At 41.4% G+C, this 25,351-nt stretch overlaps 2 long non-coding RNA genes across 4 annotated transcripts; one reads left to right on the plus strand and one right to left on the minus strand.

The window, feature by feature from the left end:
• Nucleotides 1-6,267: 6,267 nt before the first annotated feature.
• On the plus strand, nucleotides 6,268-8,294 carry LOC121867883. The gene is made up of 4 exons (XR_006089254.1): nucleotides 6,268-6,375; nucleotides 6,897-6,981; nucleotides 7,397-7,493; nucleotides 7,610-8,294. It is a non-coding gene; the product is annotated as an uncharacterized LOC121867883 (long non-coding RNA).
• A 4,720-nt stretch (nucleotides 8,295-13,014) lies between these two features.
• On the minus strand, nucleotides 13,015-25,332 carry LOC121867926. Of its 3 annotated transcripts, XR_006089266.1 has the most exons (5): nucleotides 25,199-25,332; nucleotides 24,808-24,931; nucleotides 19,837-19,968; nucleotides 17,368-17,473; nucleotides 13,015-15,801 (listed from the first exon to the last, which is right to left on the minus strand). It is a non-coding gene; the product is annotated as an uncharacterized LOC121867926 (long non-coding RNA). The 3 variants fall into 3 exon arrangements; XR_006089264.1 differs by having other exon boundaries at nucleotides 24,808-25,332; XR_006089265.1 differs by lacking the exon at nucleotides 17,368-17,473 and having other exon boundaries at nucleotides 24,808-25,332.
• Between the last annotated feature and the right edge of the window lie 19 nt (nucleotides 25,333-25,351).

Raw genomic sequence — 25,351 nt, forward strand, 5'->3', positions numbered from 1 at the left:
TTGAATGAGAACGGGACAGCAAGGAGCTTGCTTGGAGGTGTTGCGTGTTCAGGAACCGAGAGCAGAATGAGAGAGCTGGTTGGTGAGGACGCTCAGAGAAGGACAGCTGGTGGGTCGCCATGCTCGCCAGCTGGAGCGAGGGCTGCCACGCAGCGACGGAGGAGGAGGTGTTGCGTGTTCAAGAAGAGGCCAGAATGAATCTCAATGGAGAGACAGAGCTTATATACACAGCTGCCGGAAGTAGACCGTGGGAAGTCGCCGGTCTTTTGACTCTGTTGCTAGGGAACGGTAGCGGCTGGTTGCTAGGATACTGTGGCATCTGGTGAAGACCCCCCCCTCGCTCCCCGGGCCGCTCGTTTGGTTGCTACGGAAGACGTAGCAGGTGGAATGCGGCTATGCAGTTGTAGGGGAGACGTCCACTACAATACCATTAAGCACTGTATTTGGGAAATATTTTGGGATAAACTTGAGAAATGGACATAGTCCAGATTTTATTATAATCTGGGTTTTGATTCAGTAAAATAAAGGATTTATATTATTGCATAAAATATAATGTTGGACAAATTTTATTGGTTACATACTCTATAATCAATATGTACACATTTGGGTCTACTTGGACAGAATATAATGCAACACAGCTCGTTACTGGGTCTGGGTGGAGGTTGAAGGAATAACAAAGTTGCTGGAAACGAGCTTTTTGAAGTCAATGCTTGTAGTTTAACACGTATTTGTTAGGAAACAAAAATCTCACTCAAGTTGTGGGAAAGATCCACCTCCCATTAACAGCGGTAGAGCTCGAGTAGGCAAGTAGTTCTTCCGAGGTATTCTCCAGCAACAGTTGAAAACCAAGATAATTTTGTAGAATCTGCCAAGTGTTGTGATGGGCAGCTTAGTCGATCAATTCGTATAGGTCGCACGTTTGTCTAACGAGCGTGTTCTAAAGATCAAATAATAGGCATTAAGACTAATGTAGTTTCAGCCTGGTGGAATAGTCGAACACAAAACTTGATTAAAATGTTTAGTTTTGTTAATATCCAAAATGCTAATAAAATTTGCCATTTTTGTCAAGTGAAAGTTCAAACTATGGCTTCATATTCACAAACAAATAATTTATAAGATAAATATTTCAAGGCACACTTACAATATCAAGCAGAGTTTAACACTACAGCATCAAAACCTACATCAGATGTTGTATCGTCGTCGTGTACCAGTGTTCTGTGCTCACGTCCGTTTACCAGGCTTTATATACAGGCGGCCCACACTCCCTGACCAATCACAAGCTGTTTTAAGTTAAGTTGTAGCCAATGGGAACATTCCCTCGTTATGACGTCAAAGTGACACCATGCCGGAGCGAAACGCCGGCAGGTTTGGTTGTTTGGTTGTTTGATGACGAGTAAACGATTTAAACTTTATTGTGACACGAAAGTAGTGTAAAACGTGAAAGGAAAATATTATGAAATCGTATTCACTGCTTTATTTATGTTGGATAGAAATTGTGAATATATTACAACAGCAATATTGGCCTCACTTTAAGTGTGAGACATTGTTAAGAGACATATACATGAAAATAGTACTATTGTAATATTAAAAAAAGTCATAAACTTAAATAGAATAGCCTAAAGAAGTTAATATGAGGAATAAAATAAGATCACAAAGAGAGAAAAACAATGAACAACAAAGCACCGAGTTAATATTAACCTTTACTTGAAATTGACCATACAGCAGAAACACTAAAATTAACAAAAGACAGACATATGTTACAACAATGGAGAAGAAAACTTACACGTTACAACAAAGTAGAGTAGAGTCGTGAGCAGGGCCGGATTGAAGAGTGGGCAAAGTGGGCAGTTGCTACTCGTTGAAATTCACGACTAGCTGGTTTTCCTATGAACCGTCTATTTTTAATGAATGCTGTTGTTTGTGTTGCTAATAATATGATATTTAGAATTGCGGAACTCCCAGATGTTTAGGTTAGCTTCACTCGCCACCCCACTCTCTTGGGGTAGTTATAATGAGGGGAGCCTCCACAGGTGTAATAAATCCGGCACTGGTGGTAAGTGCTGTTTGTCCTCTGCGGATGAATATAATATACTCGTCAGTTACATGGGGTATGGCTTACATAGACCAGTTTCTAGTTGACATAGCAATGGTTAGAGAGATATTTACTATCACAATTTGATAATGATTTATTGGGTCAGGTCTCAGCTCACACGTACTACAGTACTTTGGAGAGTAAATGTGGTACCTGATAATATAGCGTACATTTATGTCAAGGAATTATTATATAACATTTAGTAGCATGTGGATTAGTACACGTAACATGGCATAGTATAGAATGTTAGCACGATAGTTTTGTTTTACATTGTTATAATTAAGTTATAAATATATACTGTACGTAAAGTATTTGACGGTAATGGGAAAACATTATTCGGGTCGTGACTTTATTAAATTGACCGTTGATAGTTCTCACCAAGGAATGGAGATGTGAGTGACTGACTGAAGGGTATCTTGTTATTTGCATCTTGGAAGAAAACTTTATTGACTACGATACTGCCACCGTAGGCTGTGAGTTGCTATCATAATTTTTTGGTTCGTTAGCGTATTACAAATTGTGTGGTCCACTTATGTCTATGGTGCAAATACCCAAGAGCAGTTTATCTGGGATAATCCCCTCGTTTGGTTGTGACGGTGTTTACCGGAGAAGAAGTTCGGGGTCCCGGAAAGCACGAATCTGGCAGTTTTGAGCTGGGAAACTTTGGCTATATTTCATGAAATGGACTTTGTTGGAGTTTGTTTGAATAATGTTGAAGATGACACCAGGGTTTTTTTAATGTATCCTTGTACTTTGACGCCAAGGTGAAGAATAAAATGCTGAAAATTTGAAGTTATTCGAATGAGCGGGTTCGGTGAGCAGAGAGCAAATAATTTGACGTTTCGGCATCGAGTCGGCGGGAAGGTTGGGGTATTTAAAGGTCGAACCGGCAAGGATGCATCAGTTACAATCCGATCCTTGTGTCTGGTGTTAGAACTTCTTTAGTTTGTGAAGAAGAAAAGAAAAGAAAAGAAAAGTGTAGTATATAAAGTCGTGTTTAGACATTTGTTCGTTTGGCTGTTAGTGTTCCGCATTGGAAATGTTTTGTTAAAAATTTGTCTGTGGTTTTTAATACAAGTCATAGATGTATTTGACTTGTGGTCTGTGAAACATATTTAAAATTTCTGTCTGTGGTTAACTAGGGAGTTTTTGAAGTTGTTCATAATTCAACTTCTTGTAGAACCAAATATTTAAATTGAACACGGTAGTTTAATTGAAATGAAATGAAATCTTTTAAGTGTTAAACGTGCTAAGTGTTTTAAAAAGTTGAAGTGTTAATAGTGTACTTTTTGAAATTGGCGGAATATGTTTTTTTTTTTGCAAGAAATTGTGTTATTTCGTTGACTGATGGAAAGTGAATTTATGAGCATGAAGATTGTCTAGCGAGTTCGTTATTGAAATATTATCTCGATCTGAAGTTGTTTGGATGCGAACTTCAATGCAGTTTTAAGTGATGGTGGTGGAATCTTGAAAATGAGTGAGAAGAAAATAAAGCTGCAGCATTTATGTGTGATTTGAGCTTGGACTGTTCATAGTGATAAGTGATCGTGGTGGATATTGAAAATAAGTGAGAAGAAAAATAAAAGATGCAGCATATATGTGTACTGTACATTGAGCTTGGATAGTTCATAGTGATCGTGGTGGAATCGTGAAAATGAGTGAGAAGGAAAAAAGATGCAGCATTTGTGTGCCAAGTAGTAAACCATACGTGTGTGTTTTGATGCGTATCGTAGGAGATTGGAGGTGTTGTGCATATAGTGATCCCATGAAGTGGAAAATAAAATAAATCTCCCGTCAGCGACGTTTTGGTAAACGAGGGGTGAGGGCAGGTAAGTGACTATTGATGTTGAGTTTCTTTAGCGAGGTAAAGATTGGGATTTGACATGAATAACAATATTGATATGGGTGAGCCAATTGGTAGCCTGCTTTGAGTGTATGAAAAATAAGCGGCATAAAGTCGAACGTTTTGAATGTAGTCTGCTAAAGATGCATCGACCCGACCCTGGGTCTCGTGCTCGCAATTTTACTTGTGAGTACTTAGGCTGTATGTAAAGGTGATTGTGATTGGTGGATCTGTTTTGGGTTGTATGAGTTTTAGGAAAATGATTAAAGAAAGGAAAGGTAGATTTTTTTTATTTGTAATAAAATAATCATTGCTATTTAAAGTCATGGGAAGTTAAGATATGTTCGTATATTTGGATAAATAGTGAAGAAATTTGTATTAATGAGCGTTTTGTAGTTGTTGGCATAAAATGTAGTGGGTGTTTTAAGATTTTGTAGTAGTTTATTTTCAGATAATAGCAGCCGCAGTGGGCTGCCGCATGAGCGTTAAGTTGGAGCCAACTAGCGTGGGAAAGGTTGATTTTTGCAGAGACGTGTCCGGCACAGAGGTAGACCCAGAATTTAGAGTTTAGGTGAATGAAATTGTTGCATGGGTGTTGTGTTTGTGCTGTTATATACTGGAGGCTATATAATGGTACTACACTCTCGGTTGTGTGTGCTTATGGTCGTATGGTTCATTTGTTAGTTTTATACGCAGACTAGTGTTATTAATTGTTGTGTATGTGGTTTTGTTTCATTAATTTTGACTTGTTTGTTGTAAATTTTGAAGCTTGATGCCTTTTATTGCAGGTGTACGGAAGGCTTATACTGTGGAATAGAGAAGAGAATGTGGCCTAAGTTTTTAGGTGGTGGCGAGCGCGTCTACACTTGCGGTGAGGAATTCGTCAATACGGTATTTAAAATGGAAGTTGTAGTTGTTTTTGACTAAAGAGAAGTGGTAGCTGTAATATGAAAATTGATAAGTGGTTCATGGCTAATATATTTGTATTGAGGATTAGTGTGTTTTATAGGTTAGGTAATAAATCCATTTTTTCAGGTTGTTGTTGGAGGTGGAAGGAGCCGGTATTTTTTTGAGGTAGACTAGGGGGAATAGTGATGGGTAAGTGATGTTGAAGTTTGTAAAATAGTTGTTAAATTTTAAATCGATTCTTGGTCTTGTCCCGTAGAGCAATAGAAATGTTAAAAGTTGACATTAAAATAAATGATTGTGGCTTGAGTTTGGTAATGTTAAGTTTAAAATGTGCAATTTTGTGCCTTGGCTGTAGATTAAAGAAAAGGTAAATGAGTTTTGATAAATTGAGTTTATTATATAGTAGTGAGAAAGATTTGATAAATGGGTAACGAGTGATTTTTTTCAGGTTGGCATCTGGTGGTGGTCCTCGGTTCTCTAGTGCACTCAAAAGTGCCTAGAGACGGGCAAGGGGAGACTTAAGTGAGGTGTATAAACCTGTGAAAGGGCACTACTTAGTCGAGGAACCGTACCCGTAGCTGACTGACGCCCGCCTCACAAGGGGTCACAGCCGAAGTGGGGGTGCCGGCGGTAGAGCGGTACTGCTCTCGCCTCGCAAGCGAGACGTCTCGGGTTCGATTCCCGGGCCGGTGGAAAGTGGGTTGGACACATTTCCTAGACCCCCTCTGTCCCTGTTGACCTAGCAGTAAAGTAGGTACCCGTTGTAAATCGAAAGTTGCGAATTCGTATCTGGGGAAAGTCGTCGGAGCTAGCCGACAAAATGTTAAAGACTGGAGGGTTGTACGCCCTTGACAAAAAATGCTATGATCCTTTAGGCAAGCACAAATTTGGCATGCTGCCTAGTTGGGCGGTGTAGGCGCTTGTGCCCTTCACCTTGCATGGGAATAAGGGGGGGTGAGGGGGGATGCCCCTCTGCCTCCCCCTTCTCAAAAAGTGTGGTAATGAGAAATCGAAAAAATGGTAGAGTAGAATATAGTCTTGTGTTGACTGTATCGACTAACCAAGAGGAAGTATGGTCGCCATCCAGAGGTGGGGGAGAAGCCTATGTTGGAAAGGAGCCAAGTGTTGTAACTAGTCGCCCTGTGCAGCATGTGCTAAAAGGTAATGTATACTGTTAAGTGGTTGAAGGTGGGGTCTGTTTGATATGAAAATGAAGAGGGACTTTGGTCGTGGTTATTGATGTGGTAATTGTTTTCTACAGGAGTTGTTGCAGTCCAGAAGACGTGATTGGTGTGTGATAATCCAGAGGGACATTAACGCTCGAGTGAATGTTGGAAATGAGAGGCAGTAAAGGTGTAAGTATTGAAGTTGTACCTATACTTTGTTATAATTTGAAGAGTAGAGTATTTGTAACATTGACGTATTGTTTTTTGTTTTCATGTTGGTGGTGGAGGAATATGGGCGAATTGTTGAGAGGAGCGCGTCGACACTGGATACGGCGATGTCAAGTTGTGCAATGTATTATTTGAAGGTGAGTTGTTATTGTATTTGAAAGTTGTAGGCAAGTGATATGAGTTTTTTCGGCTAGCAGTACCCATTGATGTTTAAAGTTGGGAGAAATAAGCATGGTGCATTATGGAGGTTGTGTGAAAGGTTTGTTGTTGTTTGAGGATGGAGTGGTGGTGGGTAGTGTCGTAACCAGGTTGCAGAAAGGGTGGACTACTACATTTATGGGGCTGTGCAATGGACTGTTGAGGAGGAGCCGCAGCAGCAGCGGCGTTTTAAGATAAGTGGTGTGGTGCATCGTGAATTGTTTGTGATAGTTTAGGGACATAGTGAATTTAGTTGTAAGAAATTGAGTATAATGTAATTGTTGGAAGACGTGTATAGTGATGTAAATTGTAGGTTAGTTTTGGATTAGTATATGTGGCGAATGGATGTAGCAGGTAATAGAAATGTTGCGACTAGTGTAGAGGCATATTTATATTTGGTGAGTGTGGCGTTGGAGCGGTTTAGGGCGTGAACTAATGTGTTGATCTGTTTGTTTTTTAGGCCGGATTGGAGTTTTTGTAATGGTAGGCGGTAGTGATGGTGGAAGAGGCAGTGGTTACTCGGCGACGGAGATGGGAGTGAAAGGGTAAGGAGCCGATTGTTTGTGTTAAAGAGGAAGCGTTTGTTTGAATTTGGGTAAGATGAAAGGTGAATTTGTTGTGGGTATGTATTGTAATTGTATAGAAGTTATTTGGTAGCAGGCTAGTATTGTTGTTACACACTGGAGGCTGTGTAATGATTGGTACTAGCCTTGGTGAATAGTTTGTAGTAGAGTATGTGTATATTGTTAAGAAGTTGGTATTTGTAGTGTATGGTGTCGTTTAAAAGGAAGAAGTTTGGTTTTCGTAGACATGGGCTTTGCCGAGGTAATGCTTAAGAGAGTGAGTTTTTGTTGTAGGCAAGCCACTAAGAATAAGAGGGACGTGTTGATCCCGAAGGAGATTGGATGCATGAACCTTTTTGGAATGGTGTTTATTATGGAATTTTTTTTTTTTTTTCAGTGGTGCATCGGAAAGAGTGGTGGATGGAGGCTATGTAGGAAACGACCAAGTATTGGGCATTTACTGTGGAGGTGACGATGTGTTGGAGGACCGCCTTGTACGTATAATGTATTTGATGGGAAAGGCCATTATGAGTTGACGTCCATTGTTAGTGGGAGACTGGTAGTTGTTGGGTAAGAAATTGGAATTTGCTAAATATTTTCTCCGTTTCAGATTGTAGCGATGGGGTGAAGTCGCTCTGGCCAAGTTGCCGTCGAGGATTACGCGTGTCTGTGACTGGGGTGTATGGAGACGAGATGTTGTCCTTTGAACGTATAGCCGTCGTCCCTGTGATTGGAGCCGAGATGATGTCCTGTGAACGTCTAGCTGTCGTTTCTGTGACTGGAGCCGAGAAGATGATGTTCTGTGAATGTATAGCTGTTGTCTTGGTGTATGGAGCCAAGATGATGTCCTGTGAATGTATAGCTGTCGTACCTGTGACGGGTTGAGAAGATGATGTACTTTGAACATGTAGCCGTCGTCCCTGTGACTGGAGCCGAGATGTCCTTTGAATGTATAGTTGTCGTCTCAGTGACTTGGGTGTATGGAACTGAGAAGATGTCCTTTGAACGTATAGCCGTTGTACCTGTGACTGGGGTCGAGAAGATGACGATGTCTTTCGAACGTGTAGCTGTCGTCTCGGTGACCGGGGTGTATGGAGCCGAGAAGATGACGTCCTGTGAACGTATAGCAGTTGTCCCAGTGACTGGGGTGTATCGAGCCGAGATGTCCTGTGAACTTCTAGCCGTCGTTTCTGTGACTGGAGCCGAGATGTCCTTTGAACGTATAGCTGTGGTCCCAGTGACGGGTGTATGGAGCCGAGAAGATGTTCTGTGAAGGTATAGCCGTCGTACCAGTGACCGGGGTGTATGGAGCCGAGAAGATGATGTCCTGTGAAGGTATAGCCGTAGTCCCTGTGACTGGAGCCGAGAAGATGTCCTGTGAACTTGTAGCCGTGTTCCAGTGACGGGTGTATGGAGTCGAGGAGATGATGTCCTGTGAATGCATAGGTGTTGTCCCTATGAAGATGATGTTTGATGTACTGTACTGTATTATATTGCTAAGTGTATAGAATATATGTATTTGAGTTGAATTTTGTGTTTTCTTTATTGCCTGATGTGCATTTTGAGTGACACATAAGGTATAAGATGATGACAAGTGACTTAGGCACCAGATGAAGTGGAGCGACATGAGAAGATGAAGGTAATGTGTGAAGAATTGAGATTAGTTAATGTAATATGATTATATGTAAAGTAAAGTAAAGATGTTGAAATGCATCATTGAGATTAGTTGATGTAATATGATTATATGTAAAGTAAAGTAAAGATGTTGAGATTAGTTAATGTGTTGAATAATTTGATTTGTATTGTGTGAATTTTAATGCTGTTTTTGTTTCTCCCCTTTCTTACAGGTACACGGGAACACATGTGGTGTTGTTTAGAGTGTTTATTGAGCAACAAAGGTGATTTTTGAACTCGAAGAGAGTAGTTATTCCTCATTGGTTGTGAGTTGGTGTTTTGATGTTTGTTTGCAAACAAAAGCTCGGACGTTGTTGATCTATCGCACGACAATAGTCCATAGACACGATATCTGTGTCGAGAGCTTTACGACTAAACCTATTGTTGGTACTGACAATATGGTTAAAGTCTGTTTGCAAACAAAACATTAAAATACTAACTTAAAACTAATTTGGAATAACTACTTTCTTTGAGTTTAAAAATCACCTTTGTTGTTCAATAAACACTCTAAAATAACTTATATAATAAAGAAGGGGTTGCCAGAACCTATCTTAACAAGATAGCGACTTTGAAAAAAAATCCCGTTTTCTGTTCACTTGGAGAAAATGGGAAACCATCAAAGAAAATGGGAAACTTTCATCGGCTCCAGTTTCCCACGTGATCCCGTTTTCTACGACACCACCTTCCTTCAACTTTACCTATTCCAAATATGGCTGTACTTTAACTTGTGAAAAATAAAGACATTGATTATATGCTTCCTTTTATTATGCTCAAAATATTTCTATATCCACATACATGAAAAATATACAGTCCACAAAGAACAAAAAATTTTCTAAGTCCACACACCAAAAAAACATTTCTAAGTCCACAACACGGGGAAAGAAACTAAGTCCACACACCATGAAAATTTTTTAAGTCCATAAAGGAAGAAAAATTTTTAAGTCCACAACACATGAAAAAAAATAGTCCACACAACAAAAAATACTAAGTCCACACAACATGACAATTTTTCTAAGTCCAAAAAGGATGAAAAAGTTTCTAAGTCCACATGACATGAAAAAACCAAGTCCACACAACATGAAAATTTTCTAAGTCCACATCAGATGAAAAAAACAATTAAGTCCACACAAGAAAAAACAAATTCACAACACAGCAAAAAAAGTCCACAAAACATGAAAAACTTTCTAAGTCCGTAAAGGATGAACAAATTTTAGAAGTCCACAAACATAAATTAATCCAATTCCACAAGAGGAAAAAAAAAACCAAGTCCACAAACAGACAATATTTCAAAGTCCACAAAGGATGAAAAATATACCAAGTCCACATACATTGAAAATTATTACAAGTCCACAGGATAAAATAATACTAACTCCACAACATGAAAATTTTTCTAAATCCACAAACAATGACAATATTTCCAAGTACACAAAGGATGACAAAATTTCTAAGGTCCACAAAGGATAAAATAATACAAAGTCCACAAACATGAAAAATATAATAAGTCCACAAAGGATAAAAATTATTCAGTCCACATACATTAAAAGTTATTCTAAGTCCACACATATTGAAAATTATTACAAGTCCACACAAGATAAAATAATACTAAGTCCACAACATATGAACATTTTTCTAACACCAAAAACAATGACAATATTTCCAAGTCCACAACGGATGAAAAATTAAAAATCCACAAACAATAACATATATTCTAAGTCCACACATGAAAAATTACTAATTCCACATACATTGAAACATAATCTAGGTCCACAAAGAATAAAATAATACCAAGTCCACATACATTGAAAATAAATCAAACTCCACACAGGATAAAATAATACTAACTCCACAAACAATGAAAAAATACTAAGTCCACAACAGATCCACATTTATCTAAGTCCACAAACAATGAAAAATTTTCAAAGTCCACACGCGATACAAAATTATTCCGAGTCCACGGACGTAATAAATTAATACCGAGCCACAGACAATAAAACATTTTCTATATCCACAAAGGATACAAAATATTCAAAGTCCACAAACGATAAAATAATAACAAGTCCACAAACATGAAAAACATACCAAGTACACATACATTCAAAATACACAAAGGCTAAAATAATACTAAGTCCACAAACATCATAAATTATTCAAAGTCCACATACATTGAAAATTATTACAAGTCCACAGAGGATACAAATTATTACAAGTCCACACAACATGACAAAAATACTCAGTCTACATTGAAAATTATTCAAAGGCCACAAACAATAAAATAATACTAAGTCCACATACATTATAAATTATTCAGAGTCCACACAGGATAAATTAATACTAAGTCCACAAAGGATAAAACATATTCAAAGTCCACAATCATTATACATTATTTAAAGTCCACATACATTGAACATTATTCAAAGTACACAAACAATACATTATTCAAAGTCCACAAACGATACAAAATAGTCAAAGTCCACACAACATAACAAATTATTCAAATATCCACAAACATCATTAATTATTCAAAATCCACATAAATTAAACATTATTCCAATTACACAAACAATAAATTATTCAAAGTCCACAAAAGATACAAAATATTCAAAGTCCACAAACATCATTAATTATTCCAAGTCCACAAAAATTGACAATTATTCAAAATACACAAACAATGAGACATTTTCAAAGGATAACAAATGTTCAAATTCCACACAAGATACAAAATTATTCAAAGTCCACAAACATTATACATTATTCAAAGTCCACACACGTCGTCAATTATTCAAAATCCTCACGGGATAAAAAATTAGTCCAATTCCACCGGCATAATACGTTATTCCGAGTTCGCGTGCGACGATAATTATTACCGGTCCTCGGACCCGACGCGTAAATTTCCCGGTCCGCGCGCACGCCAAAAATATACCCAATCCACAAAAGGCAAAACAAATTCAAAGTCGACAAACAATATCAATTATTCAAAGTCCACAAAGGTTAACAATTTCAAGTCCACAAACAACTACAGGTTGTACCTCTCTAGTCCGCCAAACTCCCGTGGTCCAGAACAATTTTAGTTTCTCCAACAGGTAGATAGGCAGGTTCTTTTTTTTTTTTTTGCAGGGTGAATTATCATTATTATGACAGGAGTATTAAATTTTTGCCCCTCACGCCCCAACGTGGGTCAGTGACTTATGCCCGGGTGGGCTAATCCCCTTAAAAAAACACAGGAAATTAAGGTATTTACATCCAGCACTTCAGCTGCTCTCTCTCTCTCTCTCTTTCTTTGTCTATAGAGTAAAACATTTAACCCTTCAATATATATATCAGCAGTAAATAAGTGTTCCTTTCATATTCTTATGTAAAGTAATGACAATATCTTTTCACGTGTGCACACTTACGTATGCGCAGTCTCACTTTTTATTTTTACCATTAATGGTTAACTACATATATTGTTCCATTTATTAACATTAAATAACATTACAAGTACTTCAAACGACCGTAGTAATTTTTTTACATTAATTTTACTGCAGCTAAATTCAGGGTCTTATTTTCTTCAGTTTTATATGTACAACCAATCAGTCACTGGTTTTGTGAGCTTTAACGTAAACGATGCCGGCAGCCGTCTCGTCTCCTCTGATATTCCACGTATTATTAATAAATTGTATTATTAATTTTGCACACACAAACATTAATTCAATAAAAACAAATTCACAAACATCAATTAAAATATATATGAACAGTAAATAAGTGTTGCTTTCGTATTCTTACGTAAAGTAATGACGATATCTTTTCGCGTGTTCGCATGCCCACTTACACGCGCAATCTCTTTTTTCTTTACCGTTAGCTACTTCTATTGTTCCATTTATTAACATTAAATAACATTACTTAAAACAACCATAGTAATTTTACTACACCTACACCCAAGGTCTTATTTTCTTCTGTTTTATATGTACAACCAGTCAATCACTGGTTTTGTAATCGACAAAAACAATGCCGTGTCATTTCCTCGTGTGTTTTAATATTCTACGTATTATTAATGAATTGTAATGCTCATTTTGCCCACATAAACAGTAATTCAATAAAAAAGACATTCAGTAATAAACAATAATGAATCTTTTCTACGCGAGAGAAATGACGCTCTTTACGCGATTGTGCACGTCGTCTGCACGTTGGCGGGCCGTTCGGACCCGTCCAAATTCCAGTTTCCGCCGTCAAAATTTTTATTTATTTATTTTTTGGCGTGTTCCAATAAAATACGTTAAGAATTAAACACTCTCGAAATTTGACGAGCTACTATACGACATTTAACCCTTCAATATGTCTTCAAAGAGACCGTGATGCAGAGAAACTGGTGCTAGTGCTTCCAAGCATAAGCACAAGTCACTATCTATCCAGGAAAAGGGTGAATTTCCATGATACGGCACCGTTCCGGTCCCGAGGTTGCCCGACTAGAGAGGTACGACCTGTACGACATTTCGGTCCACGAACATGAAAAATATACAAAATCCACAAAATATCTCACTTATTCAAATTCCACATACATGCAACACATTTTCCAAATCCACAAACCAAAATAGATTCAAACTGCACAAATGACTATACTATAATCAAACAACAACAACAACAACTCAAAACATTTTTCACACTACAAATAACTTCAATCAATTACAAACAAACATATACAAGTCTACACGTAACTCGACTGCAATAAAACGGACGCGACGAATTGCACGTCAAAACTGTATTGCAAGTCAGCGCTTAACTTCCGTCGATTCCAAGACGACCGATCCGCAGACGATTGACTTTCGTCGACGACGCCACATTTTTTACGACTCCACGGACGGATCTACGACGACAAAAAATAACTCCGCGACACCCGCAATTTATTGCGGCCGTTCCGGTCGATTCCGACGACGCGAAAGTCCCGACAAAATATTCCCGGTGCGCAATTGACACCCTTCAAATTAAAACCAATAACTATTCCACAATAAACAATTTCATGCTCATCAATTTCACAAGTCCACAACATTAACTTACAAAATTCAACTATTTCCCGATATATAACTGCCCAAACCCGACGCGACCGCATATTCAAACTACAGACGGTACGTGCATTCTCGTCCTCGATGACAATTACTTTCCAAATCTAAATAGAACTCCTCCTCTTCTTAACAACAAAATTTAGTCAAATATCAACACAATATATCTAATTCACACTCACAACATATTTATAACAACACAAATAAATACAATCCAACATACACACAGCAGCAGTAATACAACCACAAATTCAATTGGTAACAACAAACGTATACAGGGACACAAAAACAACCAACAAAGGAAAAGAAAGCAACAAAAAACAAACAGGATCAAGAGGAATGGGAGGGTGAGAAACAAAAAGGGAATCACAATCAAACAGAGGAGGAGGAGGAGGAGGAGGAACAGAGGAACAACAAGCAAAAGAATAAACATGGAAACGAGGAAGACATAAGGCGAAGAGGAGGAGGAGGGGGGGGGGAACAAAGAGGAGGAGTAAAAGAAGGAAACAGGAAGAAGAGGAGGGACAGAAGCAGGTACAGGGGAGAAAGACGAAGGGAGTCACAATGAAACGGAGGGAGAAGAAACCACTCGACGAACAAAGAAACGAGGAACACATCAAAAGAGGAGGAGCAGGAGGAAGAGGAGGAGGAGGACAGGGAGGCAGAGGGAAAAGACAAAAAAAGGGAGGGCTTACACATTCAACATTGTGCTCGTATTCCTTCCCCTTCCACTTATCCTACTCGTCCTCCAAATTTTATTATTATACAGACGCCTTCACAATAAACGCCTTAACACGAGTGGAGCAACACGGAGTACAGGTGAACGAGTAAAAATTCTTGCCAAATAAATGAAACTACTATTAACCAAAAATATATTACTGCTGCATCGCATATTTCCTTACCGGTAGATGTCGCGGTCTCAAAATAGGTACCCGCGCGCATTCCACAGCTGCCCGCTCTCAAACCGACTGCCACAATTACGTAAAACCAATACACCTGTCAAACCTTCCCGCCATTTCAAACACATGACTCTCACCTAACTCTACTTCCAAACCATTCTTTACACATCTCGCGGGTATACTTCCCTGCGGTACCTCCGACACTTTCGTTTCTCCACCGCCTCGTCTCGATGCACATTCCCGTCTATTCTCCGTCGTCCGTATCCGCAGACGCCCGCACCCTCCGCTTTACGTACGACCCTATCCTAAACCGGCATTCCCTAAATTCGTCGTCTCCCGTCCCGCATCGAAATGTTATTCGTTAAATCCTCTCCCGTAACCGATCGTCGCTTCCGCCAATTTCCCCGCAATTCCTCTACCACGCGACTTCTTCTTCTTCTCTTCAAAATCCCCCTCGCATCTCTTTTTCACAATTACGCCGACTCGGTAGTCGCACGTCAATTCCTTTAATGCCCTACAGAGTGTGTCGTTCCTTGTACCCCACCGCCGTCCTTATCCCCTTTTACTTTATATCTTTACTAATATATAACTACTCTCTCTGTCCTAAAAAAACCCCACCAAATAGTCATCATTTCTCCATTCTTATCAGTTACCTCAACAACACCGTCTATGTCGGTCCAATCTCCCCCGTTCTTTTACTTTCGAGAGGCGCGCGTCCCCGCCGCCGAGTCGTCTCGTATTTACGCTGCCGTTATTTACGGAGTTTGTCCCTCCACGCGTGACTTTTTACAATCTATTTGCAACATGTCTACGATGATCATCTTCAATAAATTCATTCTCGACACGTATCGACTTCCTCCGTCTTCGCGGAGTCGGTCTCTAAAAACGATACTACAAACATTATAACAATCGTTACAAACAACACATGCATTCATTTTACACATTACATCGTCTTTAAAACCGTCGCTATACAATAGTGATGCGCATCCTCTTCTGAGTTGACGAGTATCTTCCCGCAATCGCGAGTGTGGTATTCTTCCCGTGTTCCGGAGCATCTTCCTCGCGCGTCGACCGGCGTCTTCGTCCGCGATCGACGAGCGTCTTCGTCCTCAGTTCCCGAATGTCTTCATCCAAACCGCTCCGACGTGCCGACCGTACGATCCGTCTCGGACTCGTGTCGGCGCTCTCGTCCGCAACTGAAACGGACAAATTACTGTCAAAATATATAAACAATTATCTACTATTACAAATTAGACTAATTCCCAAACAAACTTCATCCAAGTTCATTCTTTCTACAGTATACCTATACACACTCACCCCACACAAACATATCTATACACTACTGCCGACTAAAACACACGAGCACACCCGCTGCAGTGCTCGACTACCCCGCAATTACATCCCGCACAAATTACTTCTCCGGAAATAACCGCGACCCCGTCGCCTAACGCGAAATCAAACCGGATGCTCCTCCAATACTTGACAATTATCAAAAGACATACAATATACTTATACATAACATATGATTAATTGTATGTATTCGTACCATTCGCAAGAACTCGAGGAATCTATCAGACAATTGGGAAAGTCCACTCGATCCACGCCGGTGTACTTTCCGACGGAATGTACGTCGTGCTCTCGAGGTCGTACCGTTGACGTCTAGCGAACGTAACTTCCACAGACGTCGCGTGAAAACATGCGACGACGGAGATCCGGTACGAGCATAAATGTATCGGAACTACGAGAGGTGTTGGCGGCGAACCAAAAACTACACTCGAAAGGAAATATCTCGATTGCATCCGCGCGAACTCGATACGCCTCGTCTCCTCGGGAGACGCGTACCCGCGACGTGTACGGCGATCGGACGATCTCGCGTCCGTGTTCGAATAGCGCAATGTGTCGGAGGAGGATCAATAATTACACTTTTCAGGGAAGTGGATATACCCGCGCCACGAACGTTCGCCGTCCGTTTTAAGGGACCGTCGCGTGTACCCGCCTCCGGCGTGCCGCGTTCCCGTTGTGACCCGCGACGTCCGTACGATAACGCCTACTTGCAATACGGTATAAAAAATAGGACATAAATACATATACCTCCTCCTCCATTACAAGCTACTACATTCTTAACCCTTACGCCCGAGGTGAAACTTCCACGACGTACATCTGGTCTCCCCTTTTTTGAAGGGGAAGAATTCATCTTGTTTCTCAATTTATCCCAATAGAAAGGGAGGGGGAAGTGCCAGCAGCACCCTAACCCATGGCTTATGGGTTAAACTCCCATTTTTTAATCATACTTTTCATATTGTATCCAACACTTTTAGACCAGATATGAGACCTTCAATTCTATATCTCTATGCTAAGTTAAGTACTCTCGTTATGACGCTTGTAATGTCCGTCTACGCATTTTCGACGGCACCCGAGTCTCGTCGTCGGTGGCATTTTCGTTTCTCCCTCGTCGTCTTTACGTTCTACTCTTTTACTCGTAAATTCCCGTCCTATTTCCTCTCGGTGATCGGTCAAAACTTCCTTCGATATTTCGTCCGCGACCGCGACGCGACCCCGTAGTTAATGATTCGCGGTCGGGTCGACGACGCGCCACTTAATAAATTCTCGTCTCCCTTTAAAACCGTCAACTTACCCTACGCAATTCCTACGGATGAGCCGAGGCACGCCGCATGCGCATTCCTATTCTTCAAACAACCGTTAAGTAAATGCCGTACACTGCGATATAAACATTACAATACGGCGTCGTCCGAGATTCTTACCCGCGACTCCCGCGTTTCGAGCGGCGTCCTCGGCCGGATTCCGTCGAGTCGCCGGTCCGCACAGAAATGACGTTTCCGACTCCCGTCGGGCGACTCCGACCCGTGACTGCAAATGAAAAATTAAAGTTAAAAAATATACAAAGTCAATTAGGCATGTAAATTACACATTAACCCTTGACAACTAACCAAAATATCAGAGGACATTCTCTAAAGACCTTGATACATTTGCCAAACATACACTTTCCATTCAAAAATCTTACATACTTAGGCAGCTACCAAACGGGGAGATGCCGCCTCCTCGGAAAATATTGGAAGCGTGACGCGTCGTCCGCGGTAGATCTCGCTGCTACGTGGCATCCCTAAAATTGTGACCGAGTCCCGGGTCGCTCGTCTGACTTTCTGCCTCCTTAACGCGCGATTGCGGGGTCTCAATTGTTTCTCTTACTACTGACAACACAACATAAATATATTCCTCCTCACTTTTCATTTTTTTTCCCATTTTCTATTTCTTTAAGGTTCTTTAGTATTATTGTTACATATAAACTAGGTTACCCCATATGTATGTCAATATGTTTCATTTTACTTCTGGAATAAAGCGCCACTTTCAATGCGCACGTTATGTTTTGGTTTTGTTTTTACGGACGGTCCCGAAAATATACCGGAGAGAGCGACGTCGTTTGTGTCGTCGTCCGAGCCTCTCGCGTCGTATTTCGTCGATATCCACCAAAAATGAACGCCGTAACTTCAATAATTATTATTATTACATTTTCGCCCCGATGTGGGTCGGTGACCCGTGCCCGGGTGGGCTAATTCCCATAAAAAAAAATACGTATTATTTATTTATTTGGCACTTTCCGTACGTACGAGTGTCGACGGAATTAATCTGCCATTATTTACGCGATCTCGTTTCTTGCGCACTTTCCGCGGGTCGCCGATTCGAAGCGTGCCCTCGTTCTACTCCGGGGGTCGAGTGGCCTCGGGGAGTCTCGTGGGCCCTTACGGATGCACGTCGAATACCCGACGACGACCGCTCCGGAATTTCGACGAGACGTTTCGTCGAACGCCGTTCCAGACCGTACCCTCGAACGCGACTGCGAGTGGCCTCGGACCAAACCCCGCGCCTCCTAAAACGCGGTCGAGCGAGGCTTCGGTCTGCGTGCTCGCCGAACGCCGCAATACGACACTAATTAAAACGCTGTGCACTGTATGGCAAGTCTACCCTACATTGAATCCCCAAATCTGCCCTACCAAACATTCACTTGCCTAAAACGGTTAGCACAAACACATCCACCCGGGCAAAAGAGGCGACTTCAATCGACTACTCTCGTTACCGACGACGAAATGTGCGGCGGAGGAGCCGCGCGCTCGGTCCGTGGGCGTCGAACCCGAGCGTTCCTTTCGTCGCGGGCCGCGGTTCCGCCGGAAGATGCCGTTCCTTAATTTCTGCAACGTGAACGCCCGTCCTCCCAATTTCTCGCACGGCGACCGCCGGACACGACCGCCCTCAGATGCCCTCCGGGTCCCACGCCACCCAAAAAAACCCACCCGACAGTGGCGTACGAGTATTCTACGCGCGTCGCCGCGTTCGTTCTCCCGCCAATTCTCGACCCTGCGCATTTCGATGCGTTTTCCATTGAAGGACTAGGGCGTGGTTACCAAATTATTTGTTCCTCTAATTGACAAATAGACAACTAATAAACCCTTCTTCACACTCACACTTTCTAATTATAGTCTTATTTTATAGCAAACTCCAATAAACTTATCTAATATTTAGCCCATTAATATCAACACTAATAACTGGTCACTTCGACTAACTGTGTGTAGTGTAATTGTAATCACACAAAATGTTACATTATTAATAAGGTGACCATCATATACTATAAAACTTATTAAATAAACCAATAAAACACAAGTGGAAGGAACGAGAGGTGATAGGGAAGGGATAGAGGGGTGGTAGGTGGCAGAAGGATAATAGATAAGGAAAGGAAGAGTGGTACGTGAAGAAAGGGAGGGGGGACAAATGGTGGGATAGAGGGGTGGAAGGGAAAGGAAGAGTGGTAAGTGGAGGGAGGGATACATTTAGCTGGAGGAAGGGAGAGGAGGTAGGTGGAGGGAGGAAGCGATGGTAGGTAGAGGGAACAAGGGGTGGTAGGTGGAGGGAGGAAGGGGTGGTAGGTGGATGGAAGAATGAGTGGTATGTGGAGGGAAGGGGAGGTGGTAGATGAATGGAAGAGGGGTCATATGTAGAGGGAGGGGTGGTACAGTCGTCGGACTATCCGTTAATCTTTAACGTCGAGTGCCGGAGCGCGTCGCCGCCGTCGTTTTGGGGGTCGACCGTCGGGCAAGTTTTAGCATTCATACTTAATGAAATACCGTACATTACAAATACACGTATAATATGACCTTAAGCTAAAATAACTATTGACTGAGCTTTAGTTATAGCATCCATAAACGTAGAAAAACACGTACGATATTCTCGACGATCGTCTTACGTCGGAGAGCGGCACTCGCCGACCCGTCTCCGGAGCGGCGATCCACGGTCGTTCTTCGTGTCCGTCTCCCGGATCGCGCTTCCGCTGCCGTTGCCCGAGGCGACTTCTTCTGTGGGTTAAGTTTGTTATGTGAATGCTGCCTGCATTTAATAATTATACTGCACTACATCTATACAACCATTGCATAGGGTATTAAAAATCAATCGTAATGCCCTCATAAAATATCGTGTTGATAATTTTTAATTTCTATCGTGTACCGGCGAGCAGAGCGTCGAGTAGCCGGAGGCGTGTCCCGGGCCGACGGCGAGACGACACCCTACGTGATGGAACTACTCTGCGATCGTATCTAGTCTATTGCTAGAAAATGCAATACGCTGCACGCGAGACCGAGTAAACGGATACTTCTCGCAGACGACGACGGACCGTACGACTGCGCCACAGAGGCCGAATCTCGAGCGGTCGGCGACGGACCGCCGTCGACGGACGCGCGCGATAAAAATCGCCACGACTATTAACCGAACGTAGAAACGGCACGCCGACGTCGACGACCCGACGGCATTCTCGAATATTACGATCGACCTCTCTTCGTCGCCGACGCACGTACGGTACGACGTCGATGCGACGCGAGACGCATTCCTAGAGAGCTAATAGCTTTAAACCAAATTCGGACTCAATTAAAGTGGTTTCAATGGAACAATTTACTCTGGTACTCGAGACAAACGCAAAATACTAAAAAGACCGAGTATACCCAAATGCACCTCGGCCCATCTCCTACAAAACGTCGTTTTTGGTGGCGTCGCGTTAAAACGGACGCTCGTAAATCGACGCGGCTAAAATCGTGAGACGCGAAATGGCCCGTTTACTCGTGATCGGATTCCTGGCGGTTGATGCCAAGGTCTAGAGCTTATTTATTTATCTGTCCTTAACAGTGACTTTCAGTTTTTCTTTTATGAAATATCACTAAACTGACTTGGAATAGAATTAACATTGCTGGAATTCTTATAAAAATGTGATTACTTTCAATAGAAACATGCTATAGCTCACATACAAATTTTACTTGTAACTAATTTTATTACAAAGGGCTACAAATTTTTATGTCTTGTGCTAAATATACAACGTTTATGTTAAAATTATTAGCCGTCTTATAACGATTTTAGCAATGCAAATAAAATTCTCCTAACTTTGGTCTGTGACATTATTTAAGATAAAGCCCGGCGACACCGACGGTCGGCGCCCGGGTCTGTGGCGCGTTTTTTCCCGGCCGGGAAATGACCCGGGTCGATATAATTGACGTTGTTGGGATTCTTGGAACGTACCGATTAATATGTATATAAACGTGCTATAATTTCCACTAGACATAACAATTTTAGTACAAGAAAACTCCAGCTTTGCACTAAGGTCAATTATTTCTTTTAGTATGGTGTGTGCATGTAAATGGATGAAAATAAATGAAGAAATTCATGTAAATCTACCCAAAAATACAGTTGAAACACTTTATATTATAAAATGTACTACAGTACTGTACACTAATGTACAACAATTTTTATCTCTTGAGCAAAATATATGACGTTTACATTCAAATGATTGGCTGTCTTGCAAGGATTCCAGCAATGCAAATTATAATCTCCTAACTTTAGTCTGAAATATTATGTAAGATAAAAACTGTAAGCCTAAAACCCTGGCTGAACAGATGGGGGAGAGGAAGGAGAGAGTTAAGACGATACGTTTGACAGTTTGAGCCGAAGGTCTCTCTGTGTTTATTTAACGGTCCTACTAAGCTTCTCTCATTTTAAAATGCCAGTGAAATGACCTGGTACAATATAATTAACATTGCTGGGATTCTTGTAACATACTGATTAATTTGAATATAGACATGCTGTAATTTGCAAAACAATTTTGGTACCGTAATCAAATTAGTACGAGAACGCTCCGGCTTTGCACCGAGGTCGTTTATTTCTTTTACGTTTCTTTTATTATGGTGTGTGCATGTAAATGGATGAAAATAAATTAAGAAATTGATATAAATCTACCCAAAAATACAGTTGAAAAACTTTATATTATAAAATGTACTACAATTTTTATATCTTCAACAAAATATATATATAATGTTAATATTCAAATTATTGGCTGTCTTGCAAGGATTCCAGCTATGCAAATTGTAATCCCCTAACTTTAGTCTGAGATATTATATAAAATAAACACCTTAAAGCATAAAGTTATCACCAATGTTTTGTCTGGGAACACAAGGAGGGAGGTAGCCAGCGAGCATGGGAAGAAGGGGGAGAGGGGAAGTGAGGTGACGGAGTGTCTTTATTTATTTGAGATAAGATTTGACAGTTGGCGCTGAAGGCCTGCCCGAGTGTTTATTTATCATTACTTGAGAGTGACTAAGCTCTTCTCATAATTTGCCACCCAAACGACCTGGGTGAATATAACTTACATTGCTGGGATTCTTGTAAGATGGTATTTGAATATCTGTATAAACAATCTATATTTGCCATAGACATAACAATTTAAGTACCGTGATCGTTTAGTACACGTACGGTACGGGTTTGCACTTAGGTCCGTTGTTAACCGAGGGACCGCCGTATTGCAGTGTACTTATACTGTACAATATTGACTAAATTCACTAGATAACGTACATAACTAACGGTTGGTAAAACTTGTCGAGTCTCTCGGCACGAATGGCACGTGTTAGCGCTTGCGTCTCCCGTCGCGGAAGTCCGTTTTCTCTCGCTTCGGGATGCCCGAGTCCATTTTCTCTTAATCTTAGAGTGCAGTGCACCGGAGACTTCGTTATTCCTGGGTAATGACACAGAATTTGAAATTGCAACCCCAATTGCAACTGGGGTTGCAATTGTCGAGGCAACTAGGTATGTCCGATTACAGCAAATGTGTTATTGTCAATTTGTAGGTGAAAGATTTTATCCTCAATAGATGTAGGTTAACATTACACCTGTCTCCGTCAGGGGGTCCTGGAGTGGCGGTCCAGCAGGCGTCACGGAAGTGTTTTTTCGAGGGGGAGGGGGCACAGACGTATATGCTATTGGACGTTAACCGGCGCACGACCGTATATTTTTTTGAAAGATGCAAATCCTCCGAGGATTCGCATCGCACGTCACGCGAATTCGGATTGCGTGTCGTAAATGGACGCCGACGCCGTGCCGGTCATTACTGGTGTAATGATTGATTGTCAGACCAAAGCTTACAGCCCAGAATTATGTCACATATAACAGCAAGCACACTACAGACCTCGTGGTACCACCACATTCCGGGTTGACACGCCTCACGTCGACCCTAGGGACTTGACCTCGCCGCTAATGACGTGATTTAGCCGGGTGCCCTACAACCTCGCCTAACCAAGACACCTGGGCAGGACCACACCTGCACACAGCTATCCAGATCTAACCAGTTTAGTGATAATCGGTTAGAGGCCAAGAGCAGGTTGGGCCGACCCCATATAAAGGCCCTACAGTCCCGTCCACCATCATTCTCGTCATACTGATTCTCATTCTGGTTGCTGTCATCTCTCTCCCGTTCGGGTCGTCACTCGGTTCGCTGAGCAGAGTCACGCACGTCCCCTCCCCGGGTCGGGAGGGGGACTTCCCGACCAGACCACGGCATCGCCAGCTAAGCGGGTTCTCCCGTAGGAGGCAGCCCAGTCAGCACTCGCTGGGCCTACGTCAGGGTACACGTGAGTCTTGTCAGAACGTCCTAGGGTGAGTTACCTACTGTGGGAAGTGTATTCATTCGTGTGTGTCCGAGAGTCGGTGTCGAGTAACGTAAAACATAATGTGTTAGTACCCCGATATAATCGTAATATTAATGTGTCCATGTCATTGACTGAATTAAAGTATCGAAGAGGTGTTTAACAAGTTGTCCCTTTAAGAAGTGATATATGTGTATTGACACACGAGATAAGATCAGTGTATTGACGCTGAGTAAATAACATCCCGGCCACGCTACCAAGTTTCCTATCTTTACATCCCTACTCTCTATTCTTCCTACTTATATGTAATTCTCTTCTCTGTGAGCATCTCATTACACTGGGATCTTACGTCAAATGAACCGAGGAATTATCGGAAAGACGCGACGGGGCGAGAGGTGCTATTATTAGCCTTCGCGACGAGGGTATGCGCAACGCTCGAATAACTCGGCAGAATGGGGCGAGCGAACCCTCGGGCATCGCCGCGGGTTACCCGCCACGAAACGACCGGCGACGAGCCGATTTCAAATCTTATTTTGGCAGATTCCATTTACACCGATATACTGTATATTGCTGTAGCTGTTCACTCTAATATCAACTACTATTTGCTTAGTCACTCCTCATAAATCGTACGTGTCGTCGACGACCGTATTCTGCAACTCGGTACGAATGAAACGGTCACTACGACACGGTGGTGAAATGTCCGCCTCGAGGTCCGTCTCGGTTGTGATCCGAAACTCTTCCATTTAAAGTATATATCCATGCTATTGTAATCCTCAGTCAGGGGCTTCTTTACATATGCCTTGCTTCTACCCAGCACAATACATACATTAATAGAGCTTAATGGATTTCTTGTTATAGTAAAGCATATACTGTACGGTTGTATGTCACACGAGGATGACTCCCTCTCTCGCTACCCGCTGTCTATGGCTGTTGCTCGTATAGTGACCGGACGTACCTGTACCATTTTATGCTGATGCACTGGAGATCACATCAAAGTATTTCACCCAGCGTTTCAAATTTTACCGCTAGAAAATCCATCGATACTTTTTGGAGACTACATAATTGGGGGGGAATTTTTTTCATTGAAGAAAAGTATCTTGGCTTTTATAATGTGAGTCTATAGGTATACTGATTCGATTTACCATAGGTTTTTATAAGACACCGTACTCTTATAAACTGGGGAATACCTGTACAACTTTCCTAACATTCAAAGTACCACAACAATATTAAATACAATACCACAGACTACTTGAGGTCCAGTTAGCTTCAGGTCCAGTTAGCTTCAGGTCCAGTTAACTTTATATCCAGCCAACTTCATTCTAGTTCACATCAGGTCCACTTTAGGCAGTGATGGAGAAAGTACCTGAAAATATTACTTAAGATAAAGTACTGCACTGTTGATATGCAAACATTCAATATAAGTACTAGGTACTGTAGTCTTCTTCAAAACTATGCAAATAAAAGTTTCATGAACTGAATTGAAACATACAAGCAGAAAAAGGTATAAAAAGTTGTACTACAGCATTTGTAAAGAATCACAATTAATAAACAATGACATTATGTTTTGAAAACGAAGCTTAAAGTTATTAATATACTGTACTGTACTTAAAAAAACACGAAATAAACACACATTCAAAATTGGGTATGGGATGGAAAACGTGAATCTTGGCCGCAGTTTTGAGAGGTCCCGTACCGCCGACGCCAATGGGAAGTGACTTTAGACACAAACATTTACATAAATGTCCACTTTTATATGATTACTGTACAAGTGCACTTAAATACA

The sequence above is a fragment of the Homarus americanus genome, unplaced genomic scaffold (genome assembly GCF_018991925.1).
Source record: "Homarus americanus isolate GMGI-L3 unplaced genomic scaffold, GMGI_Hamer_2.0 scaffold37032, whole genome shotgun sequence".
NCBI classification, from domain to species: Eukaryota; Metazoa; Arthropoda; class Malacostraca; order Decapoda; family Nephropidae; genus Homarus; species Homarus americanus.